Below are 16,234 nucleotides of genomic sequence, written 5' to 3' on the forward strand. Positions count from 1 at the left end.
TGAAATTACAAATGAAATGAAACAGAAATTTTCTCACAACGATGTATTTTCCCTTACATGACAATAGCCCAAATTGCATTGCATTGTATATATACCATGCTTTATGAATGTAATTGTCATGTTTATACTATATACTAAAGGAAGAAAAAAAAAATGATAATAAATAAATAAATAAAATAAAATAAAAAGGTCAGGGGATCGAGGCGCTAAATCTCTTCATGGCAGTCTTGAAGGAAAAATTTGCTGAAAGTTTAACATTCAGTAGTTGAAAATAAAGTAACATTCCACGGCCTGTTTTCTATCAATTTGATGGCAAATTCATCACATACGTACATCAATAAATCATTCTCAATCACCTCCAATGACATTCGTCCAACTATAAACTTTTGGCAATTAACTTCATGCATGATGCGTCCATGGGCATGGATGGACATAGATATTCATATTCGCAAATGATCCATGATAACTTGCCATGGCCATGTTATTAGGCTGATAGAAAGGATTGTATATCTGTAACTTCTACGCATTCGTCTCGTCTCCTTGTCCATTGTTCCTACTACAATCAACATGCAAGCGATTCTCTCGCTCAGAGAAGTTTCCTGATGGAGGGAATGGCGGTAGGCTAACAGAAGCTTCTAAAAGAGCCTCCCAGTCGTCCCAGCAGCCAACATTTTCATCGTCTTCAAACTTAATCAATGGCTCCATCTCATCACAAGGTCTAACCAAAGCAGCGCCTTCAGAGTTTCCCATATCCATTGGCACCAGCTGTCTCTCACCGTCGTCGTCTACCATTAAAGTTGACTCCGACGATGGCGACCGAGACCGAGCCGCGGCGGGGGACGACAACGACGGACTCATCTGCCACATTCCGCTGAGGAAAGTCTCGAGAGCTCGGATTTGTATGTTCGGAATCCGGTCAACAAAGGGGTACTCGTAAGACCCACAAAGCCCCATTCCTTTGCACCATTCGTAAAACTCGCTCAGCAGGCTTGCCTGGACGGCAGCTTTCTTGTACACGCCAAATGCCGATATACAACTCCCGTACGGCATTTGGAGAAGATTGTCTAAAACAACAACAATCTCTTTTCGGAACATTGTGTAACACATGAAACTGTCTCGGATAACATGTTTCATAGTCGAGCGAACAATGAAGCTTCGTTCTGCCAACCCAGTCGGCCGGCAATCCATTACGCAATCGATGAGGCTCTGGAGCTGCGGCAAAACTTCAAGCATCCGTCCAACTTCCTTCATCTTATCGCGTAGAGTAGTACTTCGAGGCAGTTGATCTTCTTCTTCGCATGATTCTTGTCCCAGCTTGGTGTCTAAAACGAAGCAATTGAGAGCTTGGTCGAGGAGTTGAGCGTAGGATCAAATAAAAGCGGTGTAGTCTCCAGAGGCCGCCGAGGACGAAGAATCGTCGGTGAATTGACATGGGTGGAGAGTGAGCAAGCCGTTGGATCGAGTCCAAAGGAGCTCCGATCTAAACGGGCTGTCGTCGGGGACGGACCTGAGCAGCCTGTGCAGGAGAAGTAAACACTCGAGGGCAACACGCCAGCAGCGAGTCTTGCCGAAACGGCGAGTGAAGCTGAGTGAAAAGGCTTGCAGGGAAGATGGAGAAAGGGAGAAGATCTTCAAGAGCTCATGGATGTACTTTTCGGGCAAAGGTAAGTCGTTCGGAGCCGTTGCTTTTATTGTGATGAGATCAACGTCGCAGAAGCCACTCACTGTAGCAATCTTAGCGTAACTCACGGAGATGTGCTCTCTTATAGAAGTGAGGAATCGCCGGACTCGCCTCTGCATGTTGCGTGAGCGCGAGAGAGAGAAAGACAGCACAGATATATATATATAGAGAGAGAGAGAGAGATTGGTGCTCTCTTATAGCAGTGAGGAATCGCCGGACTCGCCTCTGCATGTTGCGTGAGCGCGAGAGAGAGAAAGACAGAACAGATATATATATATATATATATATATATAGAGAGAGAGAGAGAGAGAGAGAGAGAGAGATTGGTGCTCTCTTATAGCAGTGAGGAATCGCCGGACTCGCCTCTGCATGTTGCGTGAGCGCGAGAGAGAGAAAGACAGCACAGATATATATATATATATAGAGAGAGAGAGAGAGAGATTGGTGCTCTCTTATAGCAGTGAGGAATCGCCGGACTCGCCTCTGCATGTTGCGTGAGCGCGAGAGAGAGAAAGACAGCACAGATATATATATATAGAGAGAGAGAGAGATTGGTTCGCAAATGGAGGGACGGCTAGTAGTTCTTGTTTAAGAATGGGAAGCCTAGAAAATATCGATTTGTACTTGCAATTGATGGAAACTGACAACCTACGGCTCTTTGGTAGCATCAAACCTTCGAGGAGAAAATTTGTTTGTATTAACCAAAAGGATGCTGGATAACTCTTTTGCCTAGGGGTTAGGGAAGGACTTATGTGCTACTATTTAGTGCAAGAAAAATGTTAAAGGCACAACACAAACCCAACTCAAAACCAACTTCTCTCCTACATGGCATTTTTTTTAATAAAAAATAAAAGTTTGAATTTTTAAAAAATTCACATCCTCTTTTCCCCTTTCAGATCCAAAAATCCTCTCAGTTTTTCGCTCCCCTCCCGCGCTCAGTTTCTCGCAAGGTCCCGTCTCTATCTCTCTCACTCCGGCGACGTCTTCGGCCACCGAGTACTGCAAGAAGCACGTCGAGGCCCCCAAAGCAGCCGCCGCATCCGAAGAACGCTCCACCTCCTCCTCCGATGACCTCAAGGCCTAGGACGCCGAGTTCGTCAAGGTCGACCAGGCCACCCTCTTCGATCTCATCCTGGTGTGTCTTCTTCCTTATAAACTCAAATCCCCCTGTTAGATCTTTTTATTATTGATTTTTTTTTCTTCTGATTAGGGTTTTGGTTTTTTTTTCTCTACTTCCGTGTCTTTGATGTGTTTTTGTTTGGTTGGATGCCGAGAAAGCTGGCAGTTTTGGGTTTTGGTGGTTTTATTGTTTTTTAGTTATATGTTTGATTGGGTAGTGAATATTTGTTTTTGGTGGTATTCAGGGTCAATTATTCCTACTGATGCAACACCTAGAAAGCACCACACCTCATTTCATACGTTGTATCAAGCCCAATAACCTTCAGTCTCCCAAATTGTATGAGCAAGGACTTGTGCTGCCGCAGTTAAGATGTTGTGGAGTCCTAGAAGTAGTACGAATATCAAGATCTGGCTTTCCCACCAGAAGTTTGCCAGAAGGTAAAGAAAGATAATATTTTATCTTCAGTAACAGCTTTAAAAATTCTTATATATTTCCTAATTGATTACGATTTTTTTTTTTTTTTTCCTTTGGCTTGGTGGATATCTGATGTTAAATCTCACATCAGATATGGTTTTCTTCTGCTGGAGAATGTCGCATATCAGGATCCACTTAGTGTTTTAGTTGCAATTCTTCATCAGTTCAATATCTTGCCTGAAATGTATCAAGTTGGCTACACAAAGTTGTTCTTCCGAACTGGACAGGTACTTTATATATTTGGTATTGGTTTTTGGCTAAATTATTAGTTGGTGCATGGCATTTATCCATGAGGTAGTTCATGGAAGATACATGGACATGGATTCTTAATACTATTCAAGAAGTCCTCCCTCCCATTGGAATGGGAAAATGAATTTGGACAAGAAGTTGCACATGTACTATAAGTGAATGTAATTGATCAACCACATTTCTTGTCGTTGCTCTGTAGGGCTGTGATTGAGCCAATCCGAGATACAATTTGGGTCAAGTACTAGAATTTGTTGTTGGTGAGTAGCTTTGTCACCATGTTGAGTAGGAGTTCACAAGAAGATACCACATTGTTAAGTAGATTAAAAATGAGGCATGACAGTCTCTGTATAAGGGTTATGTGCAGCCCATAGTGCACCATAATTGTGGAGACAAGCTTGTCTAATGTGTGAGTACTCCATAATTGGGTGTATTGGTGTTTGCGCTTGCGCTTGCGCTTGTGATTTTATTTTATTTCTTTCTTCAGTAAGACTTAAAAGAACATGAGTAGAAGTAGCGAATAAAAATGTGTTAAATAGGGAGGTAACAGAAAGTGTGATTTTAGATAGATTAGAATGGCTGCAAAGAGTACTTCTAGCCTACCTTGCTTAATTTGAGGATATAGATAGTCAACCCCAATTTAATTAGGGCTTAGTTGAGTTGAGTTAAGGGGTTGAGAGTTTAGTCCTTATTGGTGGTAATGGCTTCTCTCCTTGTTTGTGTATGTAGATAAGCTTGTAATTTGCATGCTCGCTTTATTTTAATATTGTTTGATATCTAGGGTGTGCAAACAAATATGTGTTTTAGTTCAACTCAAAACATGTTGGAAAAGCTTGGGTGCTTGTGCTTGCATCAGCTTGATGATATCTGAGTCTGAGCTCTAGTTCATTTTGAGCTTGATCTTGGACTTGGGCTTGAAGCGCATCCTCATTGGCCTCACCCACCTTGTCAACTTCCTTCCATTTCTTCACCAGTACAAATATCAACTTCAATTCTGTCATTACCTCCTGTTGTTAGATCATTTAAGACAAATTTACTAAAGTGGAGGGTAGAAAATGGAGATTAGGAACACATATAGATAGATAAGAGACATCAATCTTGATGAACTTCACAGCTGTAGTGTGGATCACCATTTCTATGAACTAGCTAGGTCCAAATTAAAGGAGACACCAAAGTGTTACAAATTCTATCATCATCTCCTCAATCAAGAAAGGAAAATTATAATCCAAAAAAACCCTTAATGATAAGGTGTGGTATTTGCATAAAAGAGAGAAGCTTCTTTCGTGGGTTGAGATCTGGAGATGATGGGGAAAGCATACAGACCCTTGCCTTTTTTTTTTTTCCCTTAAATCAAAAATGTTTAGAAGGGTAATTAAATTCTTCATAATCTATATACTCTTGTTCATGATCCAAATTCAGCTCACTGCCAAACCTATATGAGCGTGTTTATGAGGGCCTTTTCCATGAGGCTAAAGGAGCTGACGTTTCCTTACTTGGACTTGGCTTTTCTATTATACAACTTAGGGTAAATGACATTTTTCTCCCACAAGCTACGATCCTTGTATCACTTTTCTGAACTTGAGACACTTTCTCCCATAAAAGAAGGGACATCCAAGACATAAATGGAAAACTATGTTAGGAAGATAGTTGAAGATCCCTGATTACTGTAGATCACGTTTAGCCAAAATTACAGTGCAATAGCCCTATTAATTGTGTGATGTTTTCCTGTTCTCATCCAAAGATAATATCCCTGTCTTTTAAATGTCTTTTGAAATATCAATCACATAGAATTTATCTATGATTTTGTAAGTTGAATTGAATGGACATGATAGAGCAGTAAATCCAGAGCTTGCTACTGTTCATTTAGATTTGAAACTTGCTTCCTACCACATTTCTGGTTTCTGCTTCATATGCCCAATCAAATTCAGTAACTAGGTTAGTTTTGATTCACGTGCCAATACTGTCTGTCCTCATTGGTAATAAATTTACTTACTTTTTGCAGAACCTGCGAGATTTGTGGTGGCACTGCACTCAATGTTGCTGGTGAGCAGAGAAATGAGGCAAGCAATGCTACTGCTGCAGCCTCGTCAGCAGTAGCAGCTCCTGTGATACTAGTGGAGACTCGAACCGTCTGGCATTGCCGCCGCATAATGCATTTTCTTCTGGCCTGCATGGTCCTTGGCTTTGTCATCTCTTGGCTTTTTCACTTTAAAATACTCTCATGAGTCACTGAGATTATACAAGAAAATGTTGTAATATATCTTGATATGAGCTTCCTTCCTCACGCGTGTGGGTACCTTCATTTATGAGCCAGATGTAGAATTTTGTAGGTGCTTCATTTATATTGCTATGTATATGCTCCTTATCTCAATTATAACATACACAGCAGACTTGTTATTACACGAATCTTGCTGGAATGCATTGTACCTACTCATCGCTGCTTTTACTGCTTAATACAAAAGGACTGCTTAATGTAAAATACGCCATTTTGTTACAACCTAATTCTCAAGGACATACACACTGTTTTTCAGCAAGATAAAATTTTAAGTTAATACTTGAGACAACTCTAACCTTTCCCGCATATGCAAAACAAACATAAAACAGAGAACTAGAAATAATAGATACATTAGATGCCACATTAAGATACACAATAATTATGAAGAGGAAAAAAATATAGACACTAAAACAACAATAACCCAACTAAAACCCACTGTCCCAAATTCACTATTTTTCCTAAAGCTACATTCAGTTTCCAAATATAAAGAAACAAATCCTCAAAGAACCAAACATCACAGACGTATAGTGACAAAAGATCAATCAGACCAAAAACCAATACTTGAATAACTAAATCTAGCTTCAATTATAACACTGACACCATCATTTGCACGTTATAACTACAAATTAACAAACACTTTCACTATCTAAAACAACTAGCAACCCATAAATCCAACTTCCCCCAAAAATAAATGAACAAAAAATCAAAGAACCCTATAAAAACTTTCATAAACAGTAAGAAATATACAATAAACATAAATGACAAAGCTCTTCCACGTTGCTCCCAACACAATCCTTTTAAAGAGTTACATGACAATTTCTCAAAAAGACAAAGTCACATGGCAACTTCACAAAAAGACAGTTACATGCCAATTCCCTAAAAAAAATGCCAACATCAAAGGCATAAACTATATTAAATTTTACATGATCTTGGACATAATGACATGTATCAGAATGCTACAAAGTTAAAAGATGCCGATCATCCTTGGTTCTTCAACTTTTTCATTCCCACCGATCATCTCTGTTTCTTCAAATTTTTCATCTCCATCCAACTCTTCATTCGAACTTTCATCCCCATCCAACTCTTCATCCGAACAAGTGATCCTTAAGACATTTGGTTCTTCAACTTCTTCATCCACATCTATCAAAAAGGGATACAAAGTTAAAAAGCCATCTTGGTGTGTCAAAGCAAAATTATAACCCAAACAAAAGATGAAAAGTCAAACCTATTTGAAGGCAATCTTGCTCCAAAAAATCTTCATCATTTGGAATACGTGTACACAAAGATTCAACTTCACCCCCCTTGTCCATTTAGGCAGCTATGATGAGTAACTTTTTCGCTTACCTAATATATAATTCAAAATATTATTGTATAAGCAGTGTGAACTATAAAAAGCATACAAATAGTAAGAACTTAAATAGGTTTGAAAAGAAAAAAAGAAAATGAACTTCATTCCAAGACTTCTCTTGAGAGAGGCGACGATAAAGTGGCAGTTGACAGAATTTGATGAGCAAGTAGAAAAACCTTGGTAGTTGACAGAATTGCTATAGGCACTTTTAGGGACATTATATCAATCTCTAATAACTCATTAATTTATGTTGCTTATCTGTTAAAGAATTGTACTTTCACAGTGACAGGTGCGATTATAACAATCAAAATCAGCAAAGTATGTTCTTTGGTATTTCTTGGCTTTCCATTCACTCACTGTCACAGACACTGCAATCAAAAAAGACCCTATAAAGGCCCATTTCTGGCACTCAAAAGGTTGAACTATCTGCAGGTACTGAATGTTGATGGTGTACATTTTTCTTCTTACTTTATGTTCAATATCAACAAACATCACACGTAGAATTCTGACTGACCAAACAGTAAGATAAATTACAAGAGAAGCACACATTTAACAGACAATAAGAATCAGCAATGCAGCAACAAATACATATAAATGCAGACATCACAAAATTATCATTTAGTTCAAAATTACAAGAGAAAGTTTCAACCAAAAAAAAAAAAAAAAAAAAACAGAATAGAAAGAAAAACCCAGGACAAAACAGCAATTAAAAACATTAACCAATTGTGGCATATTCAGAAGGGAAGGCAGAAGTGAGAAACTCCTCATCTTCAATGAAAATCTGCAAATTCTTGGACTTCATTAAAAACCCTACTGATTGCTCATTAAATTCCAGCATGAAGCCCAACTTTATCAACTCAGAAAGTGCACTAGTATGATCGTTGTTATCCCATAACAAACCCTAGGAAATTGCTTCAGAAAAATATGTGGCATATTCAATGATATTCTTATAACCACTTGACCTGTCCAACTTTGGTGCCAAAAACTTTGAAGCCTCTCTATCCCAAAGAATCATTCAGGTTCCTATGGGTTTCACAAGTTTCCCAGAAGAAAGAGATAAGCTATAATTTACAGTTATGGGATCAACAATCTCAAGGAAAGTAATATTCAGAAGCCCTTTGATCACCTCATGCCTCCTTTCCGCTTCCATTTTCATTGTAAGGCCAGCTAGAAAACCAAGGATGAGCCTAACAAGCCCTCCCTTAAAAGAAGTAAAAAATCCATACCCAATAATATTCAAAAAACAGAAATCTAAACCCTAAATACACATAAATCTAATACACTATTCTAGCAACCACTACACATAAATAAAAAAGCCCTAGATTTTGAATGCGGATGAGAGAGAGGGATTACTTACCACCGGAGGAGGAGAGAGAGCCTTCGGCTTCGCCGGAGTGAGAGAGAGACAGGAGCTTCGCCGGTGAGAGAGACAATCGACGGAACCTTGCGACGGACGGATAGCTTCGCCGGTGCCGAAGAACTCGCCGGAGGAGAGAGAGGGTGAGCGCGGGAGGGAGAGCGATGGAGTGAGAGAGGATTTCTGGTGGCCGAAGAACTCGCCGGAGGAGAGAGAGGGTGAGCACGGGAGGGAGAGCGAGGGACTGAGAAAGGATTTCCGGTGGCTGATGAACTCGCCGGAGGAGAGAGGGTGAGCGCGGGAGGGAGAGCGAGGGACTGAGAGAGACTTTAGATTTCTGAAAATTTGATTTTTACGAACTTTTGATTTGGTTTAAAAAAAATATAATAAAAAATAAATAAATGCCATGTAGGAGAGAAGTTGGTTTTAAGTTGGGTTTGTGTTGTGCCTATATCAAACCTCTTAGTGCAATTATGAGAAGCAATTCTTTAACTTATTCTAATAAATAACATGTCTACATTTTTTTTAAATTTGGAATTCCTAAGTGACGAATTTATTGGAATGATAATCCAATAAATGACGGTTAAGAATATTAAAAAAAAATATATGAGAAATGAGATTTGATACTAATTAAACTAGGTTAAAGAAAATTTATGTCCAAAATAAAATAGTAAATATTAGACTTCAATTTCATCTTTTGTTTCTTAACCCATGTTGCGAGTCTCTATATATTAATCCTTAGATCAATTATTATTAAAAATAATAATTTTAAAAAACATATTTAGCATTACTAAAAAAAATGTAAGAAAATAAAACAGCACAAAGGGGGAGGAAAAGTGGAAGAGTTGTTTGAACTAATAATCTGTGCTTCATGAGATATGATCTCTAGTCGATTGAACTACTTATTAAAAATGTAAAAAAAAAAAAAAAAAAAAAGTGTCTTTTACAAAGTCAATCATATATTCTTAATTATTTTATTAGTTATAAACTCAGATATATATATATATATATATATATATATCAGTGTGTAAATAATTTTATAAATAAAAGTTACAGTAACTGTAAACTGATAGCTCTGCTCGTATACATTATGTTAGGGTGCAAAGGCGGGCGGTTTTTAACCGCCCGCTAACTGCTAACCGTTATAACCGCCAACCGCCTAACCGCATAACCGCCTAACCGCATTAACCGCTAACCGCCTAACAGCTATAACCGCCTAGCGGTTAGCGGTTAGCGGTTATTGGGTCTACTAACCGTAACCGCTAACCGCTAACCGCCTTTTTATATAATATATTTTTATAATTATAATTATAAAAATATTTATACATATAACATAATCACTTGATCATTAAATCACAATTTTTTTAAAAAATAATTAAATCACAATTTGAGTATTAATATATTATCACTATAATTTATATGATTATATCATATAATCACTTGATCATTAAATCACAATTTTTTTTAAAAAATAATTAAATCACAATTTAAGTATTAATTTATTATCATTATAATTTATTTGATTATATCACATGAGATTGATCATTAAATCATTTGATTATATAATAACAAATTATACATATATAATATAACATAACTCATAAGTATACCAATTCATACTAATACAACAATTAAATATCTAGAGACTTATTTTCAATGTATGTTATAAACTTATAAGTCTACATATGTATATGAATAATATAAATGTATAATATCAATACTTAATTATATGATTCAATGATAATCCAAATACTTTATTCAAGACTTCAAGTGAATCATATTATTAATGTACAATGATGATATGATTCGTATAATATCAAATTAAGTAATTGACATTGGATTAAACAATGACCAATGTGTTACTTATAAACACAATTTAAGTATTAATGTATTATCATTATAATTTTAGTAATTTATATATTATCACTATAATTGATATGATTATATCACATGATGACTTGATCATTAAATCATATGATTATATAATAATAAATAATACATATATAATATGACATAACTCATAAGTTATAAGTTTACAAGTTAATCATATGATTCATGTACAATGATAATCACAATTGATTCAATTGAATTAAACAATATATTACTTATAACTACAAGTCTACAATTTAATTAAAGCATTATTAGATACTTTAGGAATTTAGGATTTAGGAGTTTGAACATTACCATTTACCATTAGATATTAAGTTCAATTCAAAGAAAAAAGATTATAAGTAAATATGATAAGAATTTAAATAATTAATCATATGAATCATATGGTATAATTTAATGAGACTATATAATTATATAATATCAAATTAAGTAATTGACATTAGATTTAACAATGTGTTACTTATAATCACAATTGAAGTATAAATGTATTTGTATCATTTAATGTTTTATTTGAACTTATTTTATATGCTTTCTGTTGAACTTTTTTTATATGTTGTGACAGTTGTCTGAATTCTGAACTTTTTTTTGTATGTTGTGTTGAATTTTTATTTTTATTTTATTTTATTTTTTGTTTAAAAAAAAGTTAACCGATTATGATTTAATATTTAAGAAAATTTTTTTAAAAGTACAAGTAAATGTAAATTTTGGGTCAAATATTTTTGATTTTTCAATATGGGCTCTTTTTATAGCAATTGGGCCCAAGAAGATATTAAAAATACAAGAAAAAAAAATGAGGGTAAAAAAAAGCCCCAAAAAATAAGCCCAAAAAGCCCTAAAGAAAGCAAAAAAAAAAAGCCCAATTTTAAAAAAGCGGTTAGCGGGCGGTTATCTATTTCACTAACCGCTAACCGCTAACCGGTAAGCGGTTAGCGGTTGCGGTTAGTGAAATCTACTAACCGCTAAGGCGGTTACGGTTAGCGGTTATTGCCACTAACCGCTAACCGTAACCGCCTTTGCAACCCTACATTATGTGGTTGTCTCAAACGAATAAGGTTAGAGATCATCAATGTTTGGTTACCAGTATATGGGAGCGGCTAGCTCCACCCTTCAATGGGAGTCTCCCGTTTCCTTCTATTTTTCAATGGGAGGATGCCACGTGTACAAAATAAGACCTAAAGGCTAAAATGCATTAGTTAACAATCTTAAGAGAGATCGATAGATAATCTCCTTCCTCCTCTAAAAGTCACAGAGTGGCTTCCTATTTCTTAAAGCAAAGATGCACGGTAGACCATAATAGATATAAGTAGTTCGAGGAATCCTAGTCCCTAGTACCTCCCAAATCAACTCAAGAGTCAAATAATATTAATCTTTGCTTGATTTTATTAATGAATTTGAACTCTTTAAATAAAGACTCCAAACGCATGTATAGTCACTACAAAAAAATTGCTATTTTCTGACGTGGTAAACAGTACAAGAGTTTTGCCACGTCAACATTTTCTAACATGGCAAAAAATGCCAGGTTAGAAATTTTTGATGCACTAGATTTGCACCATGAAACACAGATCTGCACGGCAGTGTGAGGGAGCTGTTGTGCAGAGGATTAATTCCAAAAAAATAATAATAATTCAATTGAAAATTAATTTAAATTAATAAATTTTTTAATTGAAAAAAAAAAATTCTAGAAAAATTTTTTTAAAAAAAATTAATTTTTTATTTAATTTTTCAATTTTTTGACGCACGTCAGGTTAGTTCTCCCACGTCAGAAAATTTTTTGACGTGTGAGATAGTAGAACATTAGAAAATTCTGACGTTCTACCCACTGACGCGTCAGGAAAAAAATTTTCCTGTCACCTATGTTTCTGACAATCTACACACATCAGAAACGACATGTTAGAAAAAAATTTTGAAAAAAATTTGTTTTTTTTTTTGTAGTGAGTAGAGATATAAAAAAAAAAAAAATAAAAATAAAAACTAATAGAAATAAACTACTTTTTAATGATAATATATTATATTTAATGATAACATATTATCTCTAAAATTTAAATTCTAAATCTAATTCTAAAGCTATCAATAAAAATAACTTATTATCTCTAAGCATTTTAATCCTAAAATAACTTTACTACTTGACTCGTAACACTCTATTCCCCATAAATTGACGTCGTCCTCAAGGTACTAAACTTCTTTTTCTGATAGCTGCTAACGTGGATGTCATCACTTGAAGAAGACAAAATAAGCAAACCACAAGCTTGAACTTAAGCCGACAATCAGATGGCATTTTTTTTTTAATTTAATTTAATTTTATACAAGTACATTGAAAGAAAGAAAAAAGAAAAATTACAAGAAACAAACGGAGTCTTTCCCACTAACAATGGGGATTGACAGGATCGGGGGGAGTAAAAGGGAAAGCTGCCTGAGTAAAATCTAGTTGCGGCCCAACATGCCACAAAGTGAGCAAAAGTTTGCACTTCAATTAACATTCCTATCTTCCCAAGAGGAAGCAACAGGGATAGTATCTAGAGTATCAGAAATGATGGGAGAGATCCTCCAATCTTGAGAGAGTTCTGGATGTTGAAGAGGTAGGATCACGACCTCAAAATCAACTTCAAGAATAAAGTGATTGAGATGTAGAGAAGACACTAAAGAAACTGCAAGAAGGGCTGCCAAAGCTTCACCCACATTTGGGAGATAGGGGGGACTGATTTGTGAAACCATGTGGAAAATCTGGCCATTATGGTCACGACAGACCGCCACTTGCACAGATAGGTAATCCTAGATGGCGGTATCAAAATTGATCTTGAACCAGTTAAGCGAAGGAGAGATCCATTTTTCCATGAGAGCTTGGGATTTTGATTGCCAAGCATGACAATGCTCAAGAGTGATTTTATTAATATAATCAAACACACGGCAGGCATTGAAGGCGAGGCCATCATGAAATGCTTTGTTTCTGTAAAACCATAATATATCACATGCTATTGAGACAAAAATTTGAAACTTGTGGTGGTCGACCTAAGGGATGCCAAGCGAGCAACCTGGAGAGATAATACTATTAATCCAATCCACTATAGAAGAGAAGTTAACATTTGAGGAGTCCAGAGGCCAGAAAGAGTTACACCAAGCTACTCAAGCAAAAACACAGTTGAAGAACAGATGAAGCATGGAATCAGACGCCACTTTGCAGAAAGGACAAGAAAGATCAGAAGTGGAAGAGAATAATTGTCCCAATCGCTCCTTAGTTGGAAGGATATTCCAAGCAATCTCCCACAAAAACAGTTTAAGCCTGTCATTAAGATTTAAACTCCATATGGATTTCCAAAACTGATTTGGGATAGAGGGGAAGGAAGAAATGGAAGAAGTAGAGTTGATAAAACGGTAGGCTGAGGAAGGGGTGAAATGCCTAGATGTAGAGGCAGTCCAAATGTAAATAGGCTTAAGATCTGTGGAGATGCGAATATTAAGAATCTATTAAGCTGAGGGATGATCAAACAATGCATTGATAGAGGTAGTCTTCCATTGGAAGTTGAGAGGGTTAATTAAATCCCTAATTTGGAGAGATGGAATATTGCGATTGTTGGGAAATTTTGGCACAGGCTTGGAAGTGGAATGGTAGGGATCCAGTTCGAGGACCAAATGGGAGAAGAGGAGGTCCTTGAGACTTTTAGACAAGCTCCCGCTAGAATAAAATGTTTAATTTTTTGGATACCTTTCCAGAACCATGAAGCTAAAGAAGGATTGGGGGAGGTGAGAAAATTCCCATATTTGATGTATTTGTTTTGAAGCTGTTTGACCCAAAGGCAATTAGAGTTTGATAATAATTTTCAACCTAGCTTGGCAAAGAGAGCGAGATTAAAATCATACATCTGACGAAAACCTAGGCCACCCAATTCTCGCGGGAGGCATATGGAGCTCCAAGATTTCAAAGAGAGGTTTTTGGATTTATCTTTTGGGAGTCCCCACCAAAATTTTTTGAACTTTCTATCAAGGGAAGAGCTGAGAGAGACTGGGAGCAGAAAAGTGCTCATTGCGTAAGATGGAATCGTCACTACAGAAATTGAGTAGTATTTTGACTAGGGGTTTTTGACGTGTCACAAACTGAAACGTTAAAAAAAAAAAATTTGATGTTTTACTTTTGGAATGTCAAAAAATTTTGACGTGCTAAAAATGCCATGTCAAAAAAAAAATTTTGACGTGCTGAAATTCAGCATGTTAGAAATTTTTGACGTGGCAAAACTCCTGAGAGATTTTTTGACGTGTTACTCCGTTTGACATGTCAAAACCCCTTTTTTTATCAATTTAAATATTTTCTGTATTATTTACGTATTAACCTGATATCCAAATCAATATATCCAATATCCAATATCAATATATCCAATATCCATTCCAAGCTGTGTTTTGTCTTTAGTAAACCACACCAACATCCGTAGTAGTAATATAGAGAAAACTTTTAGAAGGTTAAGTTGTTTATCTTCTTTTTTTGTATTATTTTTTTTAACGAACTTTGCATTAGAAACAGAAAAGCAATACAACCCTCATGGGGGGAAAGAAAACATCAGGTCTTGCTGGACCATTACAGGAGGGAGGGAGAAAAGGAGAGAAAAAAATTGGAATGCAGCCAGAGAAAAAAATGGGAATGCAGCTCGAGTAAACTCTTGCCGCGGTCCAATATGCTATATGATGGGCGCAGAAGTTAGCAGCTCTAATAATTTTCCTGGCCTCTCAAGAAGAGGAGGCTGGAAAAATGGAAAGGGAGTCTGCAATGACTTTTTTCTATGTGCCAATCTTGAGTAATGGCAGGAACTTGCAAAGCAGCGATTACAATTTTGGAATCACCTTCTAAGGTGAAGTTTTTGAGCTAGAGAGACAGCTAGAAGAGCTGCTAGAGCTTCACCATAAATGGGATCACAAGGAGGGCTGATTTGAGAACTAGCTTTGATGATCTTCCCTGTGTGATCCCTGGAAACTGGTGCTTGAGCAGAAAAGTGCTCTCTGATAGCTGCACTGAAGTTGATCTTGTAAGCACCTTTGATAGGGGGAACCCAGGATTCAAACACCGGCTCTTGAGAGGATTTCCAAGCAGCTGAATGAGCTAAGGCATTCTTTTTGATGGACTCAGCCAGCTTTGTAATATCAGGAATGGAGCCTTCATGTAAAGCTTTGTCTCTGCTAAACCAAAGCAGATCATAGAGAACAGCAATAATATATTTGAAATAGGTGAGACTCTGATTTAGGAATACCAAAGGTGAGGTGAGGAAGAACAATACCTTTGATCCAGCTTGGGAGACTAAGAGAATCCCAAGCTAAAGAGTCCAGAGGCCAAAAAGAATGCCTACAGGCCACTCTAGCAAAGATGCAATGGAAAAAAAGATGGTGAAGAGAGTCAACTTTAGAATTACAAAGGGGGCAAAGAGAATTTGAAGGGGAAATATGAAGGATGGAACTAAGCCTAGCTTTTGTGGGGACAATGTCCTAGGCAATCTTCCATAGAAATAATTTTAGCCCGACATTTAATTTGAGTTTCCAAAGAAGTTTCCAAATATTTGACTCAAGAGGGGAGGAGCTAGAAGAAACTTTGTGGCTGCTAATCAAACGATAAGCAGAACTAGAAGAAAATAATCCATTAGAAGAAGGGGTCCAGAGGAACTTTGAGCAAGGAGAAGGATTAATGATGATTTTTTGGATTTCCCTAACACTTTGGGAGTCAAATAAGGAAAGAAGGAAAGGAAAATTTCAGGAGCTGTTAAGATTTATGAGGTCAGAGACTAACAGGTTAGGGAGAGAGGAAAGATGAGGAGCTGGAGAGGGAATGAAATTTGGCTAAGTGGGAACCCATAGAATTCCAGGTAGAC

The 16,234-nt window shown here is 36.6% G+C and overlaps 2 long non-coding RNA genes and 1 pseudogene across 2 annotated transcripts; 1 reads left to right on the top strand and 2 right to left on the bottom strand.

The window, feature by feature from the left end:
* Positions 1 to 519: 519 nt before the first annotated feature.
* Positions 520 to 1,800, bottom strand: LOC132178137 (putative clathrin assembly protein At4g32285; annotated as a pseudogene).
* A 1,415-nt stretch (positions 1,801 to 3,215) lies between these two features.
* Positions 3,216 to 5,613, top strand: LOC148586380 (uncharacterized). The gene is made up of 3 exons (XR_015911976.1): positions 3,216 to 3,238; positions 3,367 to 3,502; positions 5,524 to 5,613. It is a non-coding gene; the product is annotated as an uncharacterized LOC148586380 (long non-coding RNA).
* Positions 5,614 to 6,499: 886 nt separating this feature from the next.
* Positions 6,500 to 8,819, bottom strand: LOC148586381 (uncharacterized). Its single transcript, XR_015911996.1, has 3 exons — positions 8,502 to 8,819; positions 7,022 to 7,140; positions 6,500 to 6,936 (listed from the first exon to the last, which is right to left on the bottom strand). It is a non-coding gene; the product is annotated as an uncharacterized LOC148586381 (long non-coding RNA).
* Positions 8,820 to 16,234: the final 7,415 nt, after the last annotated feature.

The sequence above is a fragment of the Corylus avellana genome, chromosome 4 (genome assembly GCF_965113065.1).
Source record: "Corylus avellana chromosome 4, dhCorAvel1.hap1.2, whole genome shotgun sequence".
Classification (NCBI taxonomy): domain Eukaryota; kingdom Viridiplantae; phylum Streptophyta; class Magnoliopsida; order Fagales; family Betulaceae; genus Corylus; species Corylus avellana.